Source organism: Xiphophorus couchianus, chromosome 21 (genome assembly GCF_001444195.1).
Source record: "Xiphophorus couchianus chromosome 21, X_couchianus-1.0, whole genome shotgun sequence".
Classification (NCBI taxonomy): Eukaryota; Metazoa; Chordata; class Actinopteri; order Cyprinodontiformes; family Poeciliidae; genus Xiphophorus; species Xiphophorus couchianus.
In genome coordinates, this window is record NC_040248.1 from 21391943 (window position 1) to 21414212 (window position 22270).

Here is a 22270-nt window from a genome sequence, read left to right on the forward strand (position 1 = left end):
ATGAGTGCTGCCTATGAAGCCTATTGCTCAAATGAGTGGATGTATAACAAAACTTTCAGCTAACAGGACTAAGACATGAAAAGAAGTTCATGAAAAGAAGACAAGGGTTTAAAAGTATTTCAGGGTGTATTCACACTAGCCCTGTTTAGTCTGCTTTACTGGAACTCCAGTTTGTTCCTCTAGAAAGTCCAGTTTGTTTGGGGAGGTGTGAATGCATAACCGAACTCTGATGCGGACCAAAAAAAGGAAGCTCTGGTCGGCCTACAAACCAAGGTCTTAGTTCGGTGTAAGTGAACTCTGGTGCATATGTGAATGCAAGTGGACCGAAAACCACTCCAAAAGTAGGAAGCGGACTAAAACGCAGGGCGTTCTGGGTAAATGCTACCAAAAACAAACACTAGTACAGGCCTAGCAGGAGAAATGCCTTGTGGTTTTTTTGCCGAAGATGAAAACTGAAATCCTACAAACACTAAAATTTGACATTACGCCATTTTTGTTTACATTTCGTGAAGAAGAATGTTTCTCTCAGTGTCTTCTTCAGAGGTTGCGTGTTTCCTTTGCGTGAGTTCTTGGTGCAGCGCCATCACAGTCGAGGAGGGCAACAAGTTGCTCAAAAGATTTGGCTAATTTGACAAAGTGGAATGTGAAAGCGAGACACATCAGCTGAAACTGGAAGAAATGTTGTAATTTTGATCAGTATCAGTAACAATGTTGTGAACTTTGAACAAATCAAATAGCCTGAAGGTTTTGGCCAACTTTCCTCATTCTTTGCTAAATTCTATAATCAAGCATCCTGCTTTGTCGTCTTTGGTGACTCATTTAAACAATAGCAAATAGAATCTGGAACAATAGGAGCCAGCCGTGAATAAGAACAACCACTGAAGCTGTTGTTAAATTAAACAGACATGAACGCTGCTTAATACGACAGAAACGGTTAGCTTCCATTTTCAAAAAGAAAAAAGAATAACGCTAGTTCCTTAACCAGGAGACAATGGGAACAGATCAAGCAAACAATCTGAATTGTAGAGCAGAGGTCTTCATGATTAAAAGGCATCACAGATTAAGGCCAGATTGGGTATGGCAGGGTTAGGAGAAATTTTACTATTACAAGCACTTGCATAAGCTTTAATCTCATGTTAAGTCTGATGAAAACACTGACAGAGAGACAAGGGAGCAGCAGGTAGGACGGATCAGTCCATATCCAAGGCTGAGGAGAAAAAGGAAACTGGGATTGCTGGATAGACGAGCTATTTTTATAATGAGGTCAATGTGAGCTGTGGGACTTTATTCTCTTGGGGAACACACAGAAGCTGTGGCGAAGGATGGCTCCTGCTGAGAGGGGCTGCCTCTGTCCACAGCAGGAAGATGGCAGAGACAGAACGGGAAGGACTTTTTCAAGATGATGATCACAAGGTTCTCTTAATTTCTACTGAGAATAAAATCTTATGCGTGGATTTTACACAATGGCACATCTAGATCATGTGGTCATTGACATGTCATGTTTCAGTCTTACAGGAAAACATAGAAGATTCATACAACCAGTATAAGTAAGATGAACTCCAAGTATATTAAACAAAGCATTTACCAGTTGAAAGACTCTTCCTTCCTCAGCTGCTGCCCCTGCCCTCCTCTCTCTGGGTGGTGCCCCGGTAGTGGTCCTGTCCCCCACTCACCACACTCCCCCTGGTAACAAACAAAACAACGTTGTTAAAAATAATAAGAATAAAAAATAGCACCAGAGTGAAGCCCTGAACCTCTATTGTAAAATAGTTTTAAACTAAAATGATTTTTTCCCCTGAGTTTCTCATGTAACACAATGGGCAAAAACACAGTTGTGAAGTACAGTAGATATACTTCCAGTGTATATCATATTTAGCAAAAACAAGCTACAGTGAAAGCCTAGCTAACAATTACTGTTTGCTTTCATTTTTAATCAAACTGTTACGTCGCGCTAAAGAAATGATCTGAGGTTAATTATTTGAAGTTGAGTTTAAGTTCTGGGGTTTTATCCTTGGAAGGCCGCATTAAAAGGCTGATTATGTCAAAGTGATGCAACAAAGGCAGTCCGTTTATCTATGTTCTGGAAAGACAATCTTTGGTTTCTCTGTGAAATTGCCCCATTTTTTTGTTTTTGCTCAACCAAACTTTTTCAAAAGCTCTTTGAAAAAGAACTTTTGGTTCTTTTCATTATTTTTTGTGGACACAAGAATTAGAATTACTGATTGGAGTTACATTTATAGACCTGATTGGAGTTAGACGGTTAAATGAATGTTTGAAAACAGGATTCCAATCTATATTTGTGACTTTTTTTTGTTGCATTTTGATGGGCTAAATTCCAGCTATTTTATCATTGTAACATGTATGCATCATGTCACTTTATTTATGAATGTGGACCTTTTTTTTTCAATTTGCAAAAAAATATCTTAAAGACAGCACTACCTGTGAACATGATGAACAAATCCTATAATCAGCATATTGAAAGGGACAACTATTTTCCTATTGTAATTTGTGTATTTAGATGGAGTGGGGACCATCAGAAGGGTTTGAATTGGATTCTACATAACGAGTCACATTATTCTGCTTTTGGTTTTTGGCTACATTGTTTACAGCAGTAAATTTATTTAGCCTTCTGTGATTTTTCATCAATAAATGTTACTTTATGTACATGAACAGAATAACTGAAGGTGTTCTATTTATGTAGTCACAGAAAACAAGAGTGTGCAGGGTTTTAATTTGTTTTTTTTATGTCTCTTCCTTACTAGGTTCTAAAATTTATCTAACCTCAGGTAAACAAAACCACAAACTCCTTCACGTAATAACTTATTAAACAAATATATATTTAAAGAGGTAAAACCCTTGAATTTTAAAGGTGTTCTTCCATTTTTCACGACTGAAGTCCTGACTGCTTCATAGGGACCTTTACTTAGAGCCTCATATAGTAGGACACAAAAGATTATAGTAAGATTATTGTAGATTATTGTATAGGCATTAAACTATCCCATACATTTCAGGAAGCATTTTAAGATTGGGGAGAGGGTCTAAATAGGGACGAACTGATCCACTTTTTTCACTTCCTCCACCGATATCTGAGGTTTAGTATTGGCCGATACCGATCTGATGCAAGAAATCACTGCTGGATTAATTTAAAATGTTTCTTTTTTAAAAAAAAAAAAACACAGACAAAAATGTAATGAATTACAAATTAACTTGACAACTTTGTACCAGTACAGCACACTTAAATACACCAATAGCTTCACACGTTTGGTCAAACATATAAAAACAACAACTTTAACCTGTTCAGTCAGAGCAGTTAGGAGTAGAACAGAAAATGGAAACTAAATGATAAAGAAACTGAAACTGACAAAAACAACAGTTAGACTACCTCGGCAAAACGTTGAAAAAATAAACTGCAATAAAATATTTTTTTCAATATTGGGACCGATACAGGTGTAAATATCGGTGCATCTCTAGCTCTAATCTGACCTGGGCTCTTTGAAGGCATGTTGTGTTGACCCTGAGAATACAGCAGACAGCAGCTCTGTGGTTTTACAGACTAGCTCAGCTCTGCGTGGCCCGTTTTGAGAATGCAAACACTCAGAGATGCACAGAACAAACTCTCCGTTGCAGCCCCTTACTCGCTCTAAATGCCTGTCGCCTTGGCCCTCCATTAAGCTGAGTGAGAGCTCGTTTAGCCAACAGCGTCTCTGCAGTTGGGGACGCACGCTGCCCACTCAGTCACATTCAGCCGTATTAAATAAATAAGGAGCGCTCTTCTGTGTAAATTATTCATTTAACACGCCTTATCCTCTTCCAACAACCTTGTTAGAGCAACTCAGGAGTGGAGGAGGAAGAGGGGGGAGCGGAGACGAAGAGGCAGACACCCCAGCTCATGCGCGACTCAGCAGAACCTGTGGTGCATCCCTAAGCCCTCTTGGCGTTCAGTTGTTTGTGTGTGTGAACGTGTGTGTGGGGGTGGGCGTGGGTGTGTGTGTGCGTGTGTAGAGGGGGCTAATTCGCCCTGACACCTCCTTTGTTTCTGGCGGAAAAGAGCTGCGTACACACAGCTGTATATTTGTTCGCATGCACACACACACACACACACACACTCAAATACACGCAGAAATTGTACAAACCTAAAGAGAAAGAGCACAGGAAAGGAATTTTTAGTGCATATTCATAGAACAATCATTCTAGTTGTCTGGATGAATTATTGAGAAATAGAAGCTCAGGCCATGTGATGCACGACTGTGACGGGGTGTGTGTTTTTTTTTTTCGTTTTTTTTTAGATCCACAAATTCAAATGAGAAAACACAGCAAGTCATCCGCTTTAAACATGGTGATAATAACGAGACATGATGGGAACAAATGGGGAAAAAACGCTCAACTCCTGCTTAACTTAACAAATATTAGCCTCCTAGTTAAATGCAGAACACGGCACAGCAGTTTATGCCAGATCCGTCTCATGGCATGGATAAAAAGAAAAACGATGCATTTTTACCCATACTTAAGGAGGACAAAAAGTCTTACTCCAGCATAATTATCGTAGTGCACATTCACACATCCCACCTAAACTGCCCTCAAAGAAAGCTTAACTTATAATACTCCATGAAGCTGAAAAAAGATGAAAAAAAATAGACTTCAAAGTAGAATAAGAATAAGTCTGCTTGCATGTGCCAGCATTAAAAGTAAAGATAATCTTTCATACTCTAACTTTGAGGCCATACAGTTTTACCGTGAACCCCAAACTAATCCTAACTGTTGACTTCAGTAGGAAGAGCAGAGATGACCCCAGAAAGAGTCCGACTGCAGGGACCAGTGGTGAGCAGGTTGTTATGTCAACCCTGACAGGATTCATTACCAGGTTCTACTGCCTCAATTGAAGTCAACAGGCTTTGGCCCAAGCAGAGGCCAGCCAGGCCCTGAGTGCTACAACAGGATCCGTGTGTGTTTGGGGGGAAGCTTGTGCTAAAGGTTAGTCAGCAGACAAAAAAAAAAAAAAAGAAAAGAAAAATCACATACAACAGATACTGTAGGTTACAGGGGTGCTGGTACTCAACTCACAATGACATTTGCTGCTTATTTTGTATTTTGGTGATTGTAATAATATATCCGAGAGCTAATCAGTAGCTGTTTTTTAATAACAATATGCGTACAAGGGTACACAAGGGTGTGAGAAAATGGATGGATGCGTAAGGCTTTGCCGATATGCCACCAATGTGGAAAAAACACAATTTCGCAATTGCCGTGTTGCCATTAAATAAAAAACGCAATTAAAATTACACGTGAATAAGTTTGTTCACACGATGGGTTAATAAAAGACACGTTGCATCATCACTTCCTGATGTCTTCATTTTCTTTACCACCAGTAGTAACATCCGGTTGTTGATTATGTGACTCGCGATGAAAAAAAGTGTTTCCACTGCAGTTTTGCGAAATTCGCTAATTTTAACGCAGCTGAAATACCACCTCACCATGGCGCAAAAACATTTTATCAAAGAACATAAGATTTTGTTTTTCAATATTGCTGTATTTCCATTTCCGTAATTCTAATTTGTGCAATTTTAGGGTTAATGGAAACGCAGTGATGTTATGAAATACATATAGGATGTAAACATGTAGGAAGTCGACTTTGTCAACACTTAGACTCTTTTGTTTGATGAAGTATTAGTTTTACCTAAAACTATTCTACCCTGCAGGTTTTGAAGGTGTCCCCTTCCCTCCCACTAGTCCTCCCCTTTGCATTTAGTCACAACCTAGAAATGTTGGTGATTACACATGATTAAGGCTTTCCACTTCAAACAGACCTGATGTTGACACAAGGTCTGACATGGCGGTATAAAGAACAGTCAGTGGTCTGACGGTCTGGTTATGGATTTGAGTGTTTGTTTTGGTGAAAGAACAAATATCAATGTAGGTTTCAAAGACATTCAAAATGTCATTACGTAAATATTTCCTTGCACAAACTCAGCAAAAGTAATTGATAAATACAGCTCATTATCTGTTGTTTGAACTGTATTTAAAAGCTTTGTTAGCATAGCTAAACTCTATAATTAATACAGTTTTAAACTCTTCTTTTCGTACATTTTTGTTTTTTTGAACAAGTGTCAACCCATCTTAAGTCCCATTTGGGGTTTACGGACTTCAACCTCACCGTTTTAAGTCAGTTCTGCAGTGCAGGTAGTGCCAAGTCTTTGACATTACCTTATAAACAGGCTGATTTTCCATATTTCTTTTATTTCTTGGCAGCCTATAAGGGACTAAAGTATGAGGTGTTCCACAGTTGCAGCACTGCAGCCCAAATTAGCCTGGACCACATGAAAAGCTCTCGTCTCTATTCCAGGCCAGGACAGGAAAATTACAGCCCTGCTCGCTCTACTCTAGCATTAAACCTGAATTAGTGCACAAGCACACAAATGATGTCATCATTGAGGGACCCAAAGGCCCTGGAAATTCAGGGTGCTTTTTCTACAGAAGAAACTGAAAGTTGAGCACTCTTAGAACTTGTAGGTTCTTTCTCTATGCAGTCGGACCAAGGCAGGAGAAACCTGAAGCTCAGTTTGACTAAGTTTACCTGGAATTTTAATCCAGACTCTTGGCGGGTGATTCCCCCTCCCCTAAGAGATGAGAGGTCAGTGAGGAAGGACAAGAAAAACTTTGGTGTGACCTCTGGTGACCTTGCAGGAGACAGAGGAGGGGGGAGGACAAGGAGCAGGAGGGTGACAGACCCAGATGGAGACCTTTAGCTGCCCTAACCTGACCTCTGCCAGCCACCTTTGTCACAAGGAGGTATAATATAGAGGAAATTTCCCTTGTTGAAGTGAAAACTAAACAAGGCTGGAATTATTGCACAACTCTTTCTAAGCTTTTGCTGTTAATAGCACAGTTTTATCATTTATAAAATATGAAGGTCCCTGTGGGGAGTCATCTCTGAACTCAACAAGTCAACCAAGATGGCTTCCTTTGACACCACAACAGAACAATGTGATAATTTCACTAAAAAGCAGTAGAAAGAAATTAGTTAACTTTGACTGAAGTTTGATTTCTGTTCAGTTCCATCAACATTCACCCCTAAAATGCAATGAAAAAACAGCAACCTGTGTATCTCAGACTGTTCAAGGTTCTTACCCGGCCAATAACCATGAAGCTACACACCTACACTAAAGTGTATACATTCCAACAGAGCAGAGGGGCTTCTCCACCATTATGTTAGAAAAACGTCCAAGGTCCAGAAGAACTAGAAATTAGCAAATTCTTTTATTACATGCGTTTACATCATATGAGCAAAGAAAATGACGCTTTATGCCAACTATTGCTTCACTGTGACTACAAGCTGCTCTAACCTTAAAATTTCAGAAGAACTCTTCACTTAAGCTTGGACAACATGATTACTTTCCAGTCTAGACCTACAAAATGTCTTCCTTTATGGACACAAGTAAATTTAAGTTAAAGTGAGCTGTCTAAAGTCAAGGCCCAAAACTTAATTTTAATCACTTTTTTTTAATTATTCATTTTCAGGATTTTAAGTTTCACTGAGTAAACATTTTCAGACATAAAGGAAACAGAATCTAAACATGAAGCTACTATGTAAAAATAAACATTTCAATATGAAGAAAACGACCCCAATACAGTGGGATTAATGTGATGTTTTTGCTTTAAATAAGCTACCGGTCAGTAGTACAAAGTAGCACACCTTTCATAAATACAGTTAAGAAGAGTACAATTCAAGAGGTTTTTGCCAGAACTGACAACAGGACTGAAAAGCTGAACGTGTAATTTCATTCGTTTTGTTGAGTTGCCGAGAGTTTATTGCCTTGGAAAGCTATTTTAAGAAAACCAAAAGAAATGATTGCAAGAAGCAACTAAGATGAAACCTGTGTTCTGATGAAATGAATTCTTGCTAGATTTGTCTAAGAAAGTTGGACAGGCACAACCTGGATGATTTTGTAGTTGAAGGTACCCCCTTGGCTACAGGGTCACTGTTCAAGTAGTACAAGGAGAGGAACGACTTCAATGCAGCCCAGCATGGGAACGCTCGCAGGCCCCACCTTGTACTTTTTCTTCTCTTTGTAACAGAGACGGCCGTTCCCCACACAGAGTGAATAATACATTGCCGCTTCCAGCAACTTCCCACTAGTTGTTCAAGAGAGCCGCCTGAGGAGCATAGGTCCTCCTCAGTCTACCTTTACCTGGAGAGATAGATCGCTCTTGCATCTTCAAAGCGAAGTCAATCACGCCATGGGTTGTTAGTACCACCCAGTGGGTTTACAAAACGGCGCCTCCGTTCAACACAGGTGAAGAGAAAAAAGGGAATGGAGCCCAGATTTCTCAGAAAGTGGAACAGATTTTTTTTTTTCCAAGAGCCGAGCTCCAACAAAAACTTTGAGCAGGGGTGGAGGCGGTGACGGGGGTGGCTGAGATCAAAAGCCTGTGAGTTCCTGGCGAGCGGACCCAATCAGCCGAGAGGGCCAAGGAGAGGAGGAAGAGACGAGCACTTCCCTTTTAAATTGATCCCACTGAGACCCTCAAGGTTCCCCTCGCAGGACTCGCAGAAAAGCGATAAAGATCTAACCCCACAGATCTGACGAGGTGTCGGGGAGGGGAGGCGGAGGAGAAGAAAGATAAATCTGAGGGAAGAGAAGGAGAAAGGAAAGGAACGGTGGGGGGGAGAACAGAAAGGTGGGCTCGTTCTCTGAGGGTACATCCAGGCGGCCGATGTGTGCCAGGAGAGAGTCGGACTCGCACAAGAAGGAATGGCGCGCTCCGCTGTCAAAGCTATATTACACATCCGATGAGGTCCTCGTCCAATCAAACGCAAGTGGATCTTTATATCCAAACTAGGTCCTGGCTGCTGAAACATGGGATCATTTCAAACTGGCCAGAGATCTGACTCTGGATTAGGCTGGTGTTCTTATCCACTTCAAGCTGGGGGGCCTCAAGGGAACAAATGCTATCAGGGCAACCAGAGACCCCTCATCTTGGCAACGCACAGTAAACCTGCCTGGTTGCCAGAACAAAGGAAAAAAAAAAAGGTGGTGTGCTAAAAATACATGCATTTCATTTCTCTCTAATATTATCCAGAAGCAGAGATACATGTTGGAGATTACTTCCTGCAGACAGAGGAAACTAAATCCGCACATTAAAAAGAGGATTCAGAAGATTAAGTTGAGTTCTGACTATAAAATGAAGATGAGACGCTTTAAGCTAATGTCACAAAGAAATAGCTGTAATAGTTTGTTAATCACTGAATATATATCCACTTCTTTTTTTTTTTTTTACCCCTCCAGGGGGCTTTTGTGGGCTCTAGTGTCCCTTATATGATAGTAGGCTGACAGGAAACGGGGAAGGAGAGGGGGGAAGACATGCGGCAAATGTCGTCGGGTCCAGGAGTCGAACCCGCGACGGCCGCGTCGAGGACTGAGGGCCTCCAAATACGGGTCGCGCTAACCGCTACGCCACCACGGCACGCCCATATATCCACTTCTGATATGAAATACTGAAAAAAAATATATCATCAAAATTTGCTACAATATTATTACCTTTTTCCACTAGTACCTACTCAGCCTGACTCAACTTCTCCATTGTAATGGAGAACACGTAGTACCAGCCCGCATTCAGCACCTACTTTACCAGGGTTCCAAGCATGCCGAGTTGGGCTGAAAAGTTGATGCCATAAGATTGTTGTTCACTGGATGTCTAGGGGTGGAGTCACCGGTTAACTCACAGGAGCGACTATGTTGACGGCTCCTTTCATGTACCAGTAGACACCAAAACAATGTCGTAAGAAGTTTGAAATGCTGTTAAACGATTACTGGGTCACCAAGGACCACAAGGGTGTGGTCTACCAGAGTGGTTCAACCAAACACCATAGAGTTACTAACTTCCATGATGTAGGATGGTGTTTGGAGACTTTAAGCATCTATCTGGTGAGCCTTTTTGAACAGACAAGGCAAGCATAATAGCATTAAGAGAAACTATAAGACTGGATAGGGACTCTGAATTTTTCTAATTATTTGGTTAGTTGGCTTGGTCGGAGTATCCCTAAAACTAGAAATGCAAGTTATCGACTAACTGTTTACATCCCTACCCAAAACTCTGGCTGTTGTAGTGTTTCCAGTCTGGTGTGGCTTTTAGTAGGGATGGATTATATGAGTTGTAAATTTTCTTCAAAATTTTTGTGGCATTTACTGCCACAACAATTTCTTAAGCAGTGCATTTTTGCAGTTATACAGCAATCGATGCTTACATTTAATCATGCCTTTTAAATGTTTAGTATCATTTATTGATGTTGTTATGCAACCAACAGTGGATATAAGGAAGACTGTAGATATTAGCTTCTGCAGCAGTGCTAAGACTTTTTCCAGTGGCTGTACTAATGCATATTGATGTATATTTGGCATTTAAACTATTAAAAACAGTTATAAGCGTTTTTAGAGAGGGTCTCAAGTCTTAGATGAGCGATTTAGCAGCTGTGGTACATAATCCCTGCAAAAACTGGAGGTTCACTGTATATGATTGGCAAGCAATGATTTAATGCATTGCAGATGAAATGCTATACTCACCACAATATTGTATCCAACAGTCCTTTATATGCGATACTCTATTGAAGACTGAGATTAACATATTGTGCTGCTCTAACCTTAATGAAAACATGGGATAAATGAAATGAAAATCAATATTTCATTGTAATGTTTCAGTAATGTGTGCACGCATGTATTTGATTCCCCAACAAGCACTTCCAGCACGAGCTGGATGACTCAGGAACAGAAGGAAACCTCTCAGGTATATTAAAAATGGCCGCACTTCAACAAAGGCTGATGTGGCTCGATTTAAGATTACTCAGCAAATGACGTTAATATTCAGACGTTCTCCCTTGGGAGGTAATCATAGCGACGCTTTGAGTTACACACAGATGAGTAAGACACGGAGGTCTTACCCCTACATATTAAAGCATCAACAGCTGGGAAATCAGGGATTGTTTGTTGTTAAAAGTTAACAACATCCTAAAGTTTGAAGGAGGGTTCAGCCATCTAAAGATGGCCTGAGCATTTCACAGTAAAAGAGCACCAAAATTAGGTTACTGCAACTGGTGAGGTAGTCGGAAGACTTCCGAAGTTCACTGCACCACCTTCTGCTTTATGACTTTCTAAGCAGCTAATAACACTTCTACCTTCATATGTGGTTGCACGCTGTTGATCTTGTTCATTCCAGGCATGCTGAGCTTGTTAGCAAGCGCTACAGCATGAGGCAGGTGGGAGGCGAAATCAGGCCAACCTGCTACGACGAAAAACAGCCGACGTTCACTGAAACTCACACACTGGAAAATAGTAAAAGTAGCCGAATCACCAGACTTGTCCAGCAGCTTCCTGATCTGAGCGACTGGTCACAAGCGAACTTGATGATCAACACTGCATTTCCGAGCCGTGTCACTGCAGCACGCTACACTTAACCAACTCCTCTGTGATGGATCACCTAAGCTAAGCATGAATCACTTAGAGCCTCATAAATAAGCAAATCTCTACTAATATTATTAAACTAGCCCCGAGGCTTGACGCTAACCCCTCATCCATGCGCGCCACTTTCCCTCCCTTTGACAAATGCCTTGAAATTGAGCAACAATCCAGCGTCAGAATTTGACAGTTTTTATAGCCACCTCTCCAGACAGATCCATTTATTTAATTAGCAGAATAAGAACTGGCAGGAGAAGCGAAACCAGAGTTAGTTGCCACAGGTAACCTTTCTGGAGGGACGCAGCGTAGCGAATTGATTGCTGAGAGAGCAGACTTATCATGAGGGCTAATTTTGAGAAGCAGAACAAAGTGTTGTGCAGGCAAAAAGAAAAAAAAGCAACCTCTATTTATAACAGAAAGAAACAGGAGAAAGGGATTAGGCTGTCAATGGAATGAAGAGCAGAGAGAAAGAATCAATTTCAGGGTTTAAAAAGCTGACAAACACAGTTCACTTTTTCTTTCTCCTCTTTCCTCTCTGGCTCAGAGTTCACCTTGCGACGGAGCAGCCCGCTGCTTTAAAGATACAAATGGGAGATTTTCACTGAACTCCCTTGAGTCAGCTACTTTATAATCTGCTTAAATCCACACATGGCGGTTGAATCACTTGTTGATATTTCTCTCAGGTTCAGAGAATAACCTGAACGTTCGTCCTAAGGTCTAACACATAACTTATGTCACACCTGATGTGTTGGATTTGTTTTTACAGCTTAAGTGGCTTCAAGAGTTAAACTCTGAAGGAGAAACCGATAATCCCAGCTAGCTTGAATTTACAACCACAATGAGTGTCTTTGGCTCTTTGCCTCCAAATGTGATGAATGGAGAATATGTTCATGAGCTTGAATTTGAGCTGAAATGCTGCCGAAAACATCACCAACAGTTTGGAGAATGAAGCTAGCTCTACTCAGATTTTGTAGCATATCTTTTCCTCTAGTTGATTTTTTTCCTAATATTTCCAAGTTCAAAGCAACTGGTGGAATCCAGGCTATAAATGTGCCATCCATCAGTGTTAGCATCAGTGCTATCATAGTGTGACATCATCACTGCTGGTGTATCATGAGCATCTCTCCCACAGAGCCTTCGGGGAACCAACTGAGGAAGGAAGCTTGTGAAGTGGGCACAAACCAACCTGTTCACCCCTCAACCCTCACATCTTAGGACAGGAACCACAGAGGAAGCGGAGCAAGTTGAATCGAACAGGAATGGATGCAGCGGGTGGTTGGAAGGACTCAAGAGGGTGGAGGCGCTGGTGCTTTCTGTACGCCGAGGAGCTAAGCTGACTGTGGGAGGGTTTTATTAGTCATAAGAGAGGCTTCTGCCTTGCAATGTCACTCACAGAAGACGCTGCCAAGACGTTTTACATTAGCAGTACAAAATATTCCATTAATACAACGAGGTAGACAGAAATGCTGGACGCTTCAGTCCAATCCGCTTAGAGGATATCTGGGAATATATGAGGAGGAAGCGTAATGTGCTAATTTGTCTTGTCTGCGGCGCGCTCTGACAGCCCCATTGATGCCGACGGCCCCGTAACACGAGGTTAGTGGGCGTTTGGCCTCCCCTCCAGTCGTTTGTGAGCTGCAGAGCCTGGAAATGATTAGGCCTGGGAGGGCAATTAGCATGATCATCGCTGGGCTAAATATAGTCCGCGTGGGTCCCGGCTCTGCTCCAGGGTCACATCCACAATCCAGCCTTCTACACAGATACGGCAGCGCAACCTGGGTCCCCGCCTGCTTTACGAGCGCCGTGGACCCTGCGCTGACTCAGCCCGGAGAACATAACTCAGCCGTCGATCAGATGTCAGAGAGATGGGGAGGTACGTGACCGGGTAGGAGACGTGTTCGCCAGGAAGACGGAGACGCTATGCTTTTTCACAACCCAACCTTCAGCTCAAATCACAAGAAAACACAATCCTAAGTGAACCATGGTTGGGAAAATATGCTTTCCCACAGTCTTACAACAACTAAATGGAATGCAACGAAGAAATACTTTCCCATCACACGGCTCCGTGCTCCTCCGGTACCCTTTTCTCCCAAAACCCCCTCCCCCACGTTCCACCCCCCCTTGTGAGTAAAGAGGGGAAAAAAATGAAGATTTTATCCTTAAAAACGGCGATTCGCCCACTCGTTCACCTGGGACGGGTCTTGGATGGAGGAGGCGAGCTGAAAGGTTATAGGAGCCTGGGAATGTTTAACATCAAGAAAGCAATCAGAATGTTGCTGGCGCTCTGGGAATTACACAGGAAACATGGAGAGTAACCCCTTCCAGAATGAGAGGGGAACAAAGAGGAAGTGCCTTGGCTAATGTGATGACATTGTACTGTAACCTAAAAGGCAGCGTTTAAGATGGAATTTTTACACTGCTAATTTCAGACGGTTACAAAAGAAAAACTTGTCTTGAACAAGATGTGAAAGTCTATAAAAAGCCAACAGTTCAAGAGTGATAGTGGGAACAAGTCAGTGAACACTAACCTGATCCAGACCTTTTTGCTGACTTGATGCGTCTTTTTATACTAAATATCTCAAAACAAAAAGAAAATTACGTCACCGTTCACAACTTTTTCTTTTTTCTGATCGGCTCAGTAGATATTCTACTTGAGGAATCCAGCTCAATGGGAGAAATCCCAGACAGAGAACTTTGAAGAAAGATGGGACTTGAGCAGAATTATGCAGGAAGGCAATGGTCAGGCCAAAGGTACGTTAAAATCGAGACGTGCCCATTTGATTGACATCGGCATCCTTGGACAAAGCACAGCTGGCATCACACAAAACTTCACCAAAAGTTGAGCTTAGCATTGGAAAGTGTAGAATAAATTACTCTTCTATAAAAGGCCTGTCCCTCCAATACCTCACCAAGTCTCCAGTGTCTCCTCTGATGAGTGCTAGCACAGTGTTGGATTATCTATATATCTCCTGTTTAGATTAGTGCCATGAGTTTTAATGACTTATCGCATGAACAAATGTAAACACGTGTGATTATAATTGCATTTCTTATTTAATGGAAACACTGCAATTGGAAAATTGTTTGTCTTTGACTTGCAGAATACAAAGTTTTGTGCTTATTTGTAATGGAAACGCAGCTTGTAATGCTGCCCTGCTCTTTTTCAGATATTCTGTGTGAACTCACAGCACACATCACTTTAAGTAAAGAATGTGAATGCTTTAATTTGCCTCTCTCATGAATAGGGGTTGGGGGGATTTTTACTTTGCCTATTTAAAAGCACTGTGTCCTCCTCTAAGCAAAGATTTGAATCTTAATTGCTTCCTTAATTAGTTGAAGATGTCCTGCCCTAGCAGAAATACCTCTGTTCTGCTGAGGGGGCTCTACACAAACGCTTACATCCTTACCTCGCTTTCTAAAAGCACCAGTTCCTTACCTGTGGCGCAGCTTTTAAAGTCTGTCTTTGCCGACTTGAAAAGACTTTTGAAGGTAGGCTCTTTTCTCTCTCTCACATCAAATGTCAGCAAATCCCAAAGAACTCTGGCCTGCTAATTTTCCTGACTGGGTAAAACAAAAGCAGATCTCTTCCTACACCCACCCCCCCCACTCCCTTCCACTACGGAGTTTATATCACATGGACACATTCTACAGATTTATGTTTATCGTTTTCCAATGAAAGAAGGACAGCCGGTGCAACATCCTGTACGCTCCACTCACCGTGTAATAAATATGGCTCCCTCGCTTCGGGTGCCTCAACTTGGGAGGATCGATGGGGGCATTTAGCTAATCACAGAGGAAAGCCACAGCAGAAGGAATGAGAAGGGATTGTCATAAGCAGTAGGCGTTGAGCGAGCCTGCTGGACAATGATGCTTTCTTTTTGCTCGTGAGGCCTTGTCCAACGCGAGTTACACTGCCCATCAAAGTGGATTGAGCTTTTGCTCTCGCTCCGTTGTGATTACACGCCACCTACGGCGGTTGGTATCTTCAACAGGCAGCGTAAATCTTGAGGAATAGTAGGCGTTTTGGCAAGCACGCTGGCTCGAGAACAGCAGGCTGAAAAAAAATAAATAAAAAAAGAGAAGGAAAGGTACGGTCCAGATGAAGCAGCTGCTTGCCATTACTCTACACCAACCCGCCCCCCAGAGCGAGCAGGAAATAGGCAATCATTTAGTACTGACAGGTACATGCTGAACTATTGCAATCTGTGCACTGAAACCAACCAAATAATGGATTACAATTGTGTAGTATCAGTCTTAGATCTCTCAAGAACCTGTGCCAAGGTTTCATACCGGTCAGAGTGAGAATGTTTTTCTTCATCTCTGTAAATGTGTAGATACAACCACGGATTGATAACAGTAAGTGCACATAAAGAAATGACTTCCTCAAAAGTTGCAAGAGACTTTTCATGTCATGAGAAAAAATAGCCTAGAGGTTTCTTGAGGACGGCAGAGGGCTTAGGGGTCAAACTGGATCTGCGGTGTGCAGACTGCATCATGCAGCACCAAGTCCCTCAGAAAAAGATTCCTTCTCTTTCAGTTCATCCTTTCATTCCATGTTCTTCAGAAATCGGGGTCAATAGAAAGGTCCTGACGTGGATTGGGAGATTCAAGTCAACTAAACATAATTAGGTGACTGATTCACCCTGATAGTTAGTCAAAACTATGATCTGAAAATGGCTTTAGTGTGCAAAAAAAGGGCAGTGGATGGACAGATGGATGCTTGAATGTATTCTACAACAGAGATGGCAACTTGAGTTTAGTACGACTACTGTCACACAATAATCTCAATTTTAGTCTCATTTAACCAAAAGTGAAAGAAAGCCGGTATGTGAGCAACAGACTGCAGCAGCAATGAATGTTTTACTGTAAAAGAGAAAAGGTAAGTGCTAGAAAGTATTACAAGTAAATTTCCAAATCTTCATGTGGTGAAATAGGTCTAAACAAAACATACAGGTTTGGAGTCCAACCCAAACCTGTATGTATGTACTGTTAGAGGTGACCTAGAAGTTAAGGTGTTACTGGATGTGTTTCCATTCAACTGACATGCAAATTTGAGCCAAGTTTAAGCTGAAATGTCACAGAAACATGCAAATTAGCCTTGTCTCCATCTACTGGTTTGGAGTGAACCAGTCAGACTACACAAGTTGATGTTACATATGGCTGTACTATAAAACAGGAAGTAGAGGTTGCACACTAGCATGGCCCGCACATCTAGGAAAAATGAAGAGAGGCTTTCAAGAATCTGCCAAGTTGTAATTGTTCCGTCATGTCAGCTAGCATTGGCGAAGTTACACCTATCCAAGAAGACACAGCAAAAAAAGCTGATCAGTCATGTGACGTAAATGTTCGCTACTTTAGAACTTATGCTGCAAATGTGCTTGCATCTCTCCTGTAGCACGTTAGCTCTTTTTCAGAAAACCACCTCGAGCAAATGCAAAAAACCTTTATGCAAAACTGAGGAAGTCATTTGAAGTTTTGCCATTTCAATCAGCCGCTTATAGTGTGATACTTTAACAACAACATTGATGGAAACACGGTTATTACCTTGAACTTTAACTTGCCTCTGAAAGAGTTTGAACTTGTAAAAAGAAAAATGTCTAAACTCTTAGACAAACCAGTCAGAGATTTTTTTTTTATGGTCACCATACTGGTGTGGAAGCATATCTGTTCTCCACAGCAGAACTGTGTATCATGTTATGGTGTACCATAACATGATACACCATGTGTATCATGTTATGGTAGAAACGGTCAGAAAAGGCACCAGTCAACTGTTTCCACAACTCACAGAACATAGAGGATCAAACGCCACAGATGCTGCACATGGCAACGCCATACAAGTCAAATGTTCAAACCCTGGCATGTTATATGGTAACAATAATGGACAAATATTTTTAAAGCTATGCCTAACATAACTGAAAAACTATCAATTCACGATTCAATAACTGATATTTATCAAGATGTGTCTCCGCTTTCAGCATCAATTCACAACAAACTCTTCTGAGTTTTGCCTGCATAGTTATCACAGAACGCAGTCAAGTTCAGTTTATTATTCAAACTTTTGAGAAAAAAACAAAAAAACACCAGAAATCCTTTTGGAATATTCCTTTTCTTAAATCTGAGCATCAGCAAGTAGAGGAGTTCCTTCCAAACCTGCATTTGGGCCAGATTAAATCCCGTCCCGTACATACAGGAGTAAACAAGCTGACAGCTCTGTTGTTCTGTCAGTGCCAGGGCCCCGCAGCCCCGGGGCCCTTGGGCTGCGGAGCCGACTGTCCCTCCACAACAGCTTTGCTCTCTAGTCCCGGCTGTCTCATTACTGTAAAATGAACCATAAGATGAGCCACATACAAGCAGCTGGCCCACATCGGAGCCCCCTTTTTCCATTCGAACGGGTTAGCCTAGCCTGAACGGGCCTTGCTACCTCTCCTCAGACGGGACAGCTGGACGTCCGACCGGAATAAATCAGCGACGCTGACGGCTCGCTGATAGCAGAGCGGGAGTTATGGCTCCACTAGAGAGCACAAGAGGTTTAGGAAGAGATAGATGCTGTCGTTTCTCTGTCTAATTTATGGTGATCAGGAAAATTTTCAGGATTCAAAAATCCTCTTTCAACGTAGTCGTTTCTCTCAATGTGCTGTAATAAAGTGATGCATCCCGACTGGGGACAGCGGGGGTGGGAGGGATTACTGCAGAGTCATACTCTACTTCGATGACATGCTGAGCATGATGGGCGTTGGGTGTGACCGGACAGCAGGGCCTCACATCACTCACTTTTATAGAAACAGGGCAGAGGGAGGTTTAACACGCTGTTTAAGTCGTCAAAGAAGCCACATTACATAACTGTAAAATGATGAGGCCCACAAATCAGCGGTCTAGGCGGGGAGCAGGCCTTGTTGTGCGGCTTGCAGCCATGCCAACTGTCTTGGCGTCTCGGTTTTTTGGGGGGCGGGGGTTTTGGTACGAGGAGAAACAGCAAGACTTTGTAACTGCAGCATCTTCTTAAGTCTGGCCTTCTAAACGCTCCAAATGCCGCATTTCACCTTAACCCCAGCGAAAATTGAAAACGCAGCCCTAAAATGCCTCTGCAGATTATTTTCCAGGGAGCCTGTGCCACGGCTGGAGGGGCTCCACTGACCAGGGGCGTCTGTGGTTGGGCTCAGCCAGTCTGCAGGTTCTGGAGAGGCGAGTTAACAGGCTCCGCTCCGCCTGACATGGAGCGCCCTCGCCGGGGGAACGACTGAGTAATGGCAGGGTAACCTGATCCGGGGCTGGGAGAGAGTGGGAGCAACCCTGACGCCTAAATCATAGCTGTGGGATAGAAGGAAGGGTAGTAGGGGGGGGCAAATGTGTCTGGAAGAGAGAAGATGCATGGGGAGATGAGAGTCTGAGGAGACGGTGGGCAGAGCAACAGAGATGAACTGAGTAGGGTGTGGGGGGTTGTTGAGACTGTACGTTAGAGAGGTAGCTGAATGATGTGAAAGGGGAGGGGTGAAAGTGAACACCTCTCTGGTGTTCTTGGTGCGCGTGCCGCTGCGTGCGAGGCTGGAGTGGGCGGAGCCTCGGGGGAGTGACAAAGCGTGGGGTTTGGGTTTCGAATTCACGAGCTCCACTCAGAGAAACACACAGAGCCCCAAAATGACTTCAGGTTACCCTGGTGTCAGCTGCTAATTGACAAAGTAAGGCTGTCAGACATAAACTAGAAAACAGTCGTCTATATGAAGAAAAATGCATTTAACATGAATTATACAATCACAAACTTTATGACGTCTAGAGCAAAAGCTGTACTTTAGTTTTCATGTATAAAATAATTCCACTGGATTGTTGTTCTATCTTTTAGCTTTTTAAAAACCCAAAAAACACACTACGGGTAAAATTGCCTCATGAAGTTTAGATTTATCGACATTATTAGCTCACCATTAACTGTTAATGAATGCAATCTCTAAACACATTGTTTAGAGAGATTGTAAACTTGAGATATTAAAAGACCCTGCCAAAAAAAAGAAAGAAAAAAGAATCAAGTTCCACTAACTGCTACTGTGATTGTGTACTTGAAAGTTCCTCTTCAAAGAATAAACCACAGAAAGCCCCTGAATGCAACATCCTATAGTCAGAGCAGGTCAGTCCCTTCATGACTGAAAGAGAACACAACTTCCATTTTTAAAGGGTTTAATCACTCAGCTGGTGCTTTACGAGGAAGACTGTGAGTTCCCCTAAACTGATGGGCGAAACCACGGCAGCATCTGTTGTTAGCCGCTTCGAGGTTCCTGCTCAAGAGCACTGAGGCAGTCTTTTCTTTCTACCGCATTGTGAAGCAAATCTTATAGCTTCCAACCTGCAGACTCATCATACCTCCTATGTTCCAGCCACACAACGACATTATAAATCTCACGCTAATGCTTTGCAAGAGGTGGAAGACGGCCAGGGACGACGCTAATGCTCAGCAGCCCAACATAATAACACACCTTCGCTGCCCGGAGCCTCCAAGTCCTGTAAAAGTCCGTCGTTAGGCTTCACATGTAACTTTCATTAACTTTTCATAGAAACGAATGCAGTAAGACCCAACAATTTAGCAGAGAAAGAACAGTTCAGCCGACTATTACCGAACCACATCCTCCCCTTTTCCATCCACAATATGTTCCACATTTATTATTGAAGCTGGAGATGCACTTTCCTTGTTCCTCACTCTGCTCCTCTTGAATTCTTTGGGCAGCACTTCACATAAATTCATCTAAAGCTTTAAAAAAAAAAAAAAAAAAAAAAGAGGGCTAAATTGGCTTTTCGACTTTCATTTTGTTGGAGCGCTTTAGGTTTTCATCCAGAAATTCCCTTAATTTAGCCGCCATGCAAGTGTTTTTAGGAAAACAATCACATGATAGTTGCCTGGTGATGTGCCTGTGTGGTACAAATTGATAGCATTATGTGGAAATCTGTGATGCATTCATTTCATGCACAGAACACAACTGAGGGAAGGGAAATGAGGCTTTGGTTTAGCATTTATACCCAGTTCCCATGAATCAATACTTTGCAAAACCACCTTTCATTAGAATAAAGGCTAAATGTCTTTTGGATGCCTCTTTTAAAGGGGCAGTAATAAGTGTTTTCCAGGCACATAGTGGCATTTTATAGCAAAATCAAGTAACTATGTTAATTTCAATTGCTATAAAAATGCTATATATTAAACATCACTTAAAAGACATTTTACTTCCTAATTTAACGCCTTGAAATTGGAAAATGTGTGTCTTTAAAAACTAATGCCCTTTCTGTCTTCAGGAAGTCATCACAACATGGTTCCACTATTAACCATTTAACAACGTTCTTAACCACCATTTCATTGACAGGTAGCTTGTATAATGAGCTCAAACTGAAAAGGGGAAGCAAGCATTCAGTCTGATGCTCCTCCAGCCTGGAATCATCTCCAGCCTGAACTCAAGATGTCAGAACTGATTTCATTGGATTTATTTCGAGCAATTCTTAAAAACAGGCAACGAGATTCTATTAAACAGTGTCACTGCTTTTAAATTGTTTTCTATTGTTTTACACTTGTGCATATGTATTAATTAGTTTTATTTCGTAACCAGGTTGCTGTGTATTGCAGACTTGTGCCCAGGTCCCTCTTGAAAATGAGATCTAGATCTCAATGGGGTTTAACTGGTTGAATAAAGGAAATAAAAAGAAATAAATAAATAAAGCTAATGCACAGTTACACCAGGTGTTTGCTAATTGCAATAAAGGCTTAAGGAGCACGAATACTTTTGCATGGCTCTCCACAATGAGAGTAAGCCAAAGTTTAGATCAAGATATAGATCAGGAAACTAAATTATCAGCTTCATGGTCCAAGCTGACGGCTAAATCATGCGGAACGACCAGCTTAACGTTTGGCCGCTATTACATCCAGTTTGTGGATTTCAATTAGGTTGAAGATTTTGTCAAAAAGCTCATCTGACTTCAAAAGGGTTTTTTCCTTTCTTTTCTGCAACGAGTGGCGCCAGGGTCCAAGAACCCAGTGGGTCTGTGTGTGTTATGGTAAGACGATCTCGGTTATGACTGAGCGGAAATGTTAGACAAGCATCTCAGTTTCCTGCGCCGGCTCCCTACCCCTCCGCATCCAGCCGCATGTGAAACCGCACCAGAGCCTCTCAGTGGCTCAAGCTAAACGCTCCAGTCACGCTGACATGTGTTTACACTGGATGCCGGCCCTGCATGTCAGACCCTCGCTTATAATACACAGACAGATCCTATCTCGCCAAGTAATTCTCCTTTATTGTGATCGCCAGCTTGCGATGAACCTTTAAGGCGCGAGACGTTTCCCACACTGGTCTGTGTGATAAAGCGGGGTGGGGTTGGGGGGATGTCGAAGGCAAACCCAGCTCTGGTTGATGTGTGGAAAAAGGAGGGGGGTTAAGGGAGGGTGATCCTCACACTGACTCATCCATAAGCTTGAGTGCTGTTCTTAGTCAGCAAATAACAAATCTGGAGAAGAAAAACTGTGTGGGCCCAACAAAGAGTTGTTCTGTCACAAAAAAAAAGCAAAAGTAACGCAAGGGAATTTATGCACCTAGAACAGAGGTGGGCAACTCCGGGCCTGGAGGGCCGGTCTCCTGCAACTTTTAGATGCATCTCTACTTCAACACACCCGAGTCAAATAATGAGGTCATTAGCAGGACTCTGGAGAACTTGACTGCAGTTAGGAGGTGATTCAGCTGTTGGATTCAAGTGTGTTGGACCAGGGAGACATCTAAGAGTTGCAGGACACCGGCCCTCGAGGACCAGGATTGCCCACCCCTGACCTAGAATATGTGAATTTTGCATTTATGCTGATCTTTTTT

At 42.3% G+C, this 22270-nt stretch overlaps 1 protein-coding gene across 1 annotated transcript in view; it reads right to left on the reverse strand.

The window, feature by feature from the left end:
- znf438 (zinc finger protein 438) overlaps positions 1-22270 on the reverse strand; it is a 42655-nt gene that overhangs the window by 14635 nt on the left and 5750 nt on the right. Inside the window, exon 2 of the mRNA XM_028005267.1 lies at positions 1586-1683. The gene's annotated coding sequence lies outside the window, so the exon portion shown is untranslated. The remainder of the gene's footprint in view (positions 1-1585; positions 1684-22270) is intronic.